The sequence below is a fragment of the Eleginops maclovinus genome, chromosome 17 (genome assembly GCF_036324505.1).
Source record: "Eleginops maclovinus isolate JMC-PN-2008 ecotype Puerto Natales chromosome 17, JC_Emac_rtc_rv5, whole genome shotgun sequence".
NCBI lineage: Eukaryota > Metazoa > Chordata > Actinopteri > Perciformes > Eleginopidae > Eleginops > Eleginops maclovinus.
The window spans coordinates 7,240,086-7,249,260 of NC_086365.1; positions in this window are offsets into that span (position 1 = coordinate 7,240,086).

Here is a 9,175-nt window from a genome sequence, read left to right on the forward strand (position 1 = left end):
TGAAGCAGCATATTGTCAGTGGCTCCTCAACATGCTGTCAAAACAATAATTGGAAAAGCTTTTCTTTTTTTCACTGGAGAGGAAGCATTGTTGTCTGAATTTGAAAATGAAGAATGACTGATCTAGACAAGAGTCACTCAGTTTGTAGAGGTGAACAGCAGGAAATTGAAAATTAGACATTTCTTGCTGGATTTCCCCAATAAAGTGCAGCGTTTCATAGTCTTCTTCTTTACATATTTATAGAATGTATAGAATATTTTAACAAATCAGATGTTCTTTATAGTGCTTTACAAGTCACCAACAAAAATTAGGATGTTAAAAGTAGGAAAATTTAAATAAAAAGAATCCATTATGATCAACAGTAAAATGTAATGGACAACATTCAGTTAGAAATAAAAAATAAAATTAATTTATTACCTTATAACCAATAAAAATGAATAAGGAAACGAACAACCGGTATAAACACTAAGAATAAGTTCAATGTTTGCTCGTAGTAAAGTAAAGCTGCCCTTTGTCCAAACATTCGTCTCGCATATCATACATGTGGTCGCCTGGCACCATGCTGCCTCCTTCACCCACGGCTAACACTCAAGATTAAAACCCATTAATACATATTTTAAAACCCACTCCTTTGAGCTACATGGAGCCCAGAGTTTGTGAAATGCTTTTAAGAAGCTCGTCAGATAGGTGCTACCTTCTTTTTCATCTTGCATCCGTTTGATGGTGAAACATGAAGGGAACATTTTAATCTCTCGTGCAGCGTGACATGCAGCACAACTACTTCCTTTTGATCCGCGATATTGGACTGAAACACACAAAAGGGTTCTGTTGCATTAGTTTCCCTGGCAATGAAAGACGCCCACTCTCCAAACACTAAACCCATATTTAGAGTGGAGTTGTAACTTCAGTTAGCAGGGGCTAATAGCTCCACGTGGTGATGCATGTAATTAAAGCTTTGTCATTTCCTGAATGCTTGTTTGAGCTGGGTGTTTAACACCTCTGATCCATGAAGGCTCAGAGGGAGATTGGACTGGTCTGAACAAAGCATCAGCAGGATTACTCATAATTTGGGGGTAAATTATCCATCACAGTTTTTGAATTGTCAACAGAGAGGATTCAAAATAAAGATGAGCCTCTTTCACATTCTACTCTTAGAAGATGTGTCTTATTTAGAGAAATTGGCACATTTAATTATCAATCACAAACGAATCAAAGAGCCTCAGTAATGACCTTTATTTTAAATGTATCAAGAAATATTGAGCAAGAGCTGTATGTACATATCCGTTTGCTTTTATTTACCAGACAACACCTCACAGCCGAAGATATCGCTATGCACACACAGGTCTGCTTTGTTATAGCTCAATTTTCCACGCCGTGTTGAGTACAAAAGGTCGAAGGTCAACTCATTAAAACCGAGGAAGCAAGGGCTGCTTTTATTCTTGGAACTATTACAGTTAAAGGGGTAATGGACAGACAGTTATGTAACGCCACCAGCCATTACAGCTTAACGGTCATTTTTATGTCTCCATTAAAAAGAAAAAACTCATGGCTCTCAGGTACAATTTCAGAGCACAGTTGGATAACAGCATGAGTATAAAAGATATGGTTTCAAGAAGATCTGGAAAGGTGGGGGTGTTTTCTTAGTGTTGTTTGTCAAATAAATGTTAAATAAACTATGATAAATATTATAGGTTAAGCTATCCAGCAGCAGCATACAAAGGAATTAAAATAAGCTCCACATAACATGAATGAATGTATATAGTCAAAATGAAGTTATTTATCATATGTATTTCTGTAATGTGCCACAATAAATACTTAGAGTATCAATCTGAGTACTCCGACCACTGAATATTATTCATCGTCCATGAAGTGAATGTAACACCCTCTGACATGCACGGACATCTGTGGTGAGTCGGGCAAAGCTTGATGCGTAATGAGTTCTGTCTGGCAGAGTTTCAGAAGCTAAATCCTGATCACTGATCCCACATTACCAGTCTTCTCTTGTCTCTCTACACAGGGGGGAACAGCAGAAGAGTTGACAGCTTGGGTTTTGCCCGGAGGGTGTTAGAAAAAAGGACCCAAGACCGAAACTTTTTTAAACACTTGTATTTGAAGTTTTCAGGTCCTTAGGAATAATAAGACGTTTCCTGTGAAAGTGGGATGGACTTATTGTGAATATTGATCACCTTTACAGCCTCCAGCGCTGAATGGGCATTAAATTAAAGGGTCGAAACAGATACATCCTGATTGACAACTTGACATAAGTTTTAAAAAAGGAGAATGACACAGACAGCCTTCTTTACTCAGACAGGTTCTTCCAGAGTTTCAAGGCCCTGATGGCAAAAGCTCTGCCCCCTTTGATTTTCTTTGCCTGGACTCTGAAAACTCTGAAAAGTAACATAGGACCACTCCCCAAGAATCTTTAACTATTCAAGGGTTCATAAGGGATTAAAAGTCCTAAAATATCATCTTTTAAAAACTTCAAAAATGTTCCTCAATAAGACGATGCTAAAACAAACAGAGAGCTAATGTAAAGAAGCTAAAAGCTAGAAGCTACTAGCTCTGTTGTCCTGGACCTCTTGCCATTACCATTGCCCAACCAAAGGATTTTAGAAACAAATCCTAAACGGAATAAAGGAAGAATAGGAACCTTGAGACATTGTGTTTGGATGAAGGCCATAGATGTGCTAGCTGAGATGCATCCTCATTGCTCTCCAGAAAATGATAATTGGAAATATAAGAACACCACATTTTTAATCATTTTGGCAATCAGTAGCGAAAGGTTAAATTCATGGAAACCTTATAAAACCTGTTGATGCGTTTGGAAAAAAATGCAGAAAAGGAAACTGAAAGCCTCTGTGTACAGTAACAAGCCTTCACCCTCACTAGCGGAGGAGATAAAAGGCAGTACATCTTCTTTAAGAAGACAGAGGAGGCTACATATTGATGTAAGGGACTATAAATAGATGTTTTACCCCATGGGTAAGAGCACAGGAATCCTCTCTCATTACTTTTCTTCCTTCAATTGATTTGTCTTGACAGAAATGTCTAACAACAACCATGATGTGCATTTATTTTTAAACAGTACTGCAGGGGAACTTTTGAACCTAAATGTGTGAATGTTTTTAATTGTGGCATTCAGAATGACCCAGATGTAATTACCATACACATTATATTGACACATTTTTGTAAAAGGAGCGAGTAGACCAGAAGAACTGACTCCCCCATTCTGTTTTCCCGTAAGAATGTGTTTTAGTTTTATCCTCATATAAAATAAAGAAAGAAAGATGGTACTCAGATAATCTTTGCAGACCTTTGGATTAATTCAGTTTTTTCTCAATAAAGATGTGCCTTGTGAGACATAGATATCCAATTTCTGAAGTTTTTTATTAACAGGCTTGTGCCAGATATTTTCTAAAGCAATTGCACATTTCTTTTATAGTGATGATTTCCCTGGGAGAGTTTCATGTTCATTATGTTGTGTATGGTGAACATTGACAATATCAGGGCAAATCTGAAAGAGCGAGGGATATGTCAAAGCTATCTTTGGCTAATGCTGATGAATTGGTAAGCACTGTAAGTAATGGCTTTTTTGAAACAACACTTTTCTATGGATGTGAGATTTTTAGCCAGGACATAAGCCCATTTGAGGCCTGTAGCCGATTCCTGGAAACGCATGAGTCAGCATTCTATCACGGTATTAAACTTTCCACAAAAGAGTTTTTCAAGAAATTGCAAATCACCAGGAGAGATCCTTGAGGATTCAATCATAAATGTGAACAAACAATATTAGGGTTGATGGATCCAATAGAATAAGAAATAAGCTGCAGACACACACACACACACCAAGTCAGTTCCAGAACACTGTTATTAACTGCTACAGGTGGGAAGGTCAACAAACAAAACAAACCTCAGAGGCTATTTATTCACAAGGAGGGACCGCAGAATATATTCCATTAAAACGACCTTTACAATCTAACAAGACACTAACAAGCTACTTTTGAACAGCAAAGCCTATTTTTATTATGTAGCTTTGGATAAAAAAAGCTTGTGTTCAAGATTCACACGCCAAGAACAAACTGAATTTTTGTACAGAGTAAAAAAAAAGTACATCTTTTCCTTTACCCTCCACATGTTTAGCCCTTCTTATAAATCAGTATTGATCATTCTCACACTTCCAGGGATAAAGACTGAAGCCATTCAAGACCCTTAAAAGAATTCCTATCCATCCCTGCTGCTGTGTTTGCCTCTGATTCAGACAGGTATAAAGTCCCGTTTCAAAAATAGACGGAGGCCGGTAATTAGGACACTGTGACCGCCACTGAGAACACTCAACAGGTGTGAGCATGTCACAGTGGAAATAACGGGCTGTGTCTGCAAACAGGACCCTACAGCTGCTGATTTACATGATGCCGAGCAGAGGTGGAGGAGTCGGCATGAATCACCAGAGAGGCGTAGAGGACACCACGGAGGATGTGCGCATGAATATAAATGCATCCGTTTATCAAATGCCTCTCACGCCATCACAGGTACAACTCATCCTGCAGAGCCTGATTCATATCTGCAGACACCTCCAAGGTCCAAGTGACACAGGTGGGCCGGGACACATTTTTCAGCAGAACACATTTAAAACAGACGTGCATAAACTATTATGTGATGTATGAATCCTGCTTCTATGTACAGCAGCTTGCAGGTGTGTGATGTCAGAGTTGTTTCTTAATTGGTTTTTTTTCTGAATGAAAAGCTCCAACACTCCAGCGATGAGTCACAGTTATGACCTACATCCGTACAGTGTGTTTGGGGGCGAAACAAGAACAGCACACACAAACACACACACACTGGCCCTGTGAATTGTACCAATACATCTGTATTTTCAAAGCTGTTCATGACCATGAGTCCTATTATTAAACAAGTGATTCAGCTTCAGATTTGAGGCAATATGGCAATAAAGTCTACTTTTGAAACTGAAAAACTGCTACTGAAAAAGCATAAAGCTGGCACTCTCTAACTTTGGATGAGCCAAGATGATCATTGCCATATCTACATTGTAGCTACTGTGCTGTGTGTGACAATACAGCCTAGTACTGCTAAGACTGTATATATATGAACTGCATGTTTTAATTTTGATAACTGCAGCATGGTTAGAGGTAACAAGTGCTGAAAGGACTTCACATGTTTATATGTCCGGAGGGATTGCGACCGGGAAACTTGCTGGATGCCGAGGAGCTGCGGAGATGAATGCCCTGTCGGATAGGCTAAATCTCCTTTATACCTCTGGCTGCCACCAACTCCCACCTCAATTTGGAAGAGGCTGGAGAGAAGGCAAACGGCAGCGTCTCCAGGGAAGGCTCATTTATCCTAAGGCTAACGGCATCCAGAGAGCTGCCGCAACAGCTATTCCCACTGGTGTTCTGTGTGCAAGTGTGTGTTTAAATTGAACAACACATTAAAGTCTGTTAGCCAGGAGGGAAACACATGAAAACCTTACATATACATTTTACTCTTAGTATTTTTACAGGAATTTGTGGATTTGATTCAATAGGGTGTCATGTGGCATAATCATGATTATTACTTAGTAACCATTTCTTTCCCTAATAATAACAAACTCAAGTACTCCATTAACCACTACAGTTAATTGAAGTGGTTAATATGCCAAATTAAGTCCAGCCAGTGGAGAGGGGAAAATAAAAGTAAAATGATGGTTGGACATTTTACAGAATAAAACAGTATATATTTATACTACTTCAACATACTTTGTCTTTAAAAACAGGCCAATCATTGTGTTAACACGCAAACACATTTTAAAAAGGGTCCTTTGTTGCACCCTTTTTTTAACCAATTTGTCATGAATTGATTTTACTGAAATGTTTTAATAGAAGATCATGTTGCATTTCATGTGACTTAGTAAATATAAATCTATAGAAGATATTATTCCTACACTGGATGAGTAGGACAGGCCTTATTTTAGTACACCTTCTGTCTTGTACACATATTAAAAGACCGTTCCCTTTTTTGTTTTGCTAAAATAACTTGTTTTCAACAGAATCTACATCCTGTGACCCACTGACTCTCAATCCATACAATATGTTATTACAGTGAACACACAACATTTAGGGATTCTTATATTTTATACCAGTATAATTAGGATTCAGCAGTTTAGTTGAAAACTTTTATCAATAGCTTCCAAATCAATGCTGAATTGTTTTCCGACACTAGAAAAGTCGGTTACACCTCTTTTTATTGGACCTATGTGATAATTGTTGAGCAGTGTAGTAAGAATACCTACTGATTTGTCACTGGAGTCACTCGGTCAGATGATATGGAATATAAAAACACTGAGCTGAACACTTTTCAAATGACGGCGAGTTAGCATGGAGGGATTATAAAACATAGTTTGAATCATTCAAACAGTAATTTAATGATGGTCCCTGGAATGGTGAAATCATTCTTAACAACCCTGCTTGTATTCATGACGTAAAAACTGTTATAGTGCTTTTTGAAAATACAGATGTTTCTGCATACAGAAGTGGTCACTAGACCAAAACCAGATTAAACAGAAGTATTTAAAATTGAATCCTGAAGCACTTTGCTGTATCATTAAGGAAGAGTGGAAATGTGTTTTTATCGCTCATGGTGATTTCCAACAGGCATAATGTCATTTAATTCTCATTAAAGTAATGTGTAAATTATTAATAGGAACTATGAACATCTCATCGGCTAATGAAAGCCATTATGCAGTTAAATACACACAGAGGCACCCAGAAATCCTGGAAACTCAGACTGAATCAAGAATTTCTTATTGCTTTGTTCTCCTGTTGCTACATTTGGCATGCTTCAAACATTTGCTGAAAAGCAGAAAACACTCCCAATGATCCTAACCGAGTGAATCGACACACTTTTTAAGCACAAACCATTCCTATAAAAACACTTGAATTGTTATAAATTATACTGACATTGCGGTAAATGTATCTGGTTCTGTAGTTGTACCCATATACCTTGTGTGTGTTTATAAATCCTTTTATTTCCGTTGCTGCTTTTTATTGTATACATCATCTTTAGACAAGGACTATACAAATGAAGTTAATAATATCTGCAGCATTCTTATTTAAATACAAATATCACATAGGCTTTAAAGTTTAAAGTGTGACTGGAAACAGTGAATCCTGCATTGCTCACGTTGTCCTCTAGTCTCTGCTGGGTACTAATGAGCAAGCTATTCCCCCCCGCTCAGCCTGCAGCAGCTGCTAACACACACACACACACACACACACACAGCTGGAGAGATGCCAGTTCTCCTCCTGAGCCACTGCCGAGGTGCCCTTGAGCAAGGCACCAAACCCTGAAACTGCTCGCTGGCGCCGGGTGCCTGGCAGCCTCCCTGCTCTGCCACCTCTCCTGCATGTGTGTGGTTGTTTGTGTATGTATATATATCCTCCCTGTGTGTAAAGAGTGGGGAAAGACATTTTCGTGTAAGGGATTAATAAAGTTCTTCTTCTTCCTCCTTCACACACACACACACACACACCCCACCCCCCACACACACACACACACTATGAGTGAACATATTCTGACTCCATTTGCAGCACCACAGTGTATTACCAGAACAGAACACATTGTGTGTTATTATTTTTGCATGCTGCCAACATATATACATCAAAGAATGATTGTGAAAAAACTGTTGAATGCAACTTCAGTGAAAAGCTGCAGCAATTGTCCACCTCCATGTGCATTGCCATAAAGTGTATAATAAAACATACATCTTCCCATAACAGTGGCAGCCAACTGGGGTTTGGGAGCATTTTTGCATGCATGCATGTATTAAAGGGTTAAAAACAAAGATTGTTGTGGTGCCAGAAAAAAAGAGGATAGTGAATAAGTCAAGAATGGTTTAAATACTTGATAGAACCAAACTATAATTGAGGGTGTGGGTAAAATGCTGCCAATGTCAAAAGAATAAGTGAAAGAAAATCCATATAGATAGTTCTAACTAGCATCTGTGGTGCTACAGATCCTGAATAACAGAAGCATATTTGCCTTTCATTTTTAACCAACAGGTGGTCATTCCTGCATTATGTTTAAACATATCTTCAGTGTAGTTAAAGCCATCACATCATCCAGTAACAATGGTTTGATAGCACTTTTGCTTGAATTCATTATAGGATTTTTCAAAGATTTAGATAATTTTGGCCCCTAAAATGAGTATAGTTGTGACCCTAAAGATATTAGGTCCAGAATGGTTGTTGATACATAATAGACTGTAATGGAGGGAGTAAGGAAAATGCTGCAAATATATAAATTAAAATAATGATTTAAAGAAAATCCTGATAATCTGTTACCTAGCATCTCTAGCGGAACATAATCCGTGTTCGTAGATACATTGAATTAACATTCAGAAACAGCTCAAATTAACTTAAGACTTCTGGGAACATCATGTGGACCCAGATATTGGATTCCTGCTGCAGTGTGTCAGGACCATCAGGCATCCTTCACACATCTTCAATACAGTGGGCGTGTTGAGACTGTATACGGTTAGTATAGACCTGATCACACAGATCGCCTCTCCCTGTCTCTATGGTAACCTGTTGCCATTCCACGAAGGCTTAAATGGATTGTCTCAGGCCTTGAGAGGCAAACAGCGGTGAGGCATCTACAGTCAGAGTGTAAGTGACGATCAGAAGCAGCAGGGGGGGAAAAATGTCCCTGAATCATTGTCTGATACGTTGCACTGCAGTTCACCAAATCATGTTGGTGAAAAAAAGTGTTTTTCTGCTGTTTCTTCTTTCTTTGCTGTGTCTGAACAAACAGAGGAAATGACAAGAGGTCTAGTAAGCGTTGGCTAGTCAAAGAGCCACTTAAAATGTTACTTCAATATGTAATGCTTTGAAATAAGATCAACATCCAATACGCTTGTGGCCGCAAAATGTCAAGAAACTAAATCAAAGAATAAATATTCACTATGTGGGGTTTAAGAAACACTGGTGCCATCTTGTGGTAATAACATTTCAACACGGCATACTTTGACCTTTATTTGACCTACAATAGGATGTATTTTAAGATGACAAATGGATGAAAACATTTTTGTCATGTGTGTCAATGACTTCATACAACTGCAGTGTGCTCCTAAGCATTTAACTGAAACTGTATTAATATGCATGTATTTATATATATATATTTT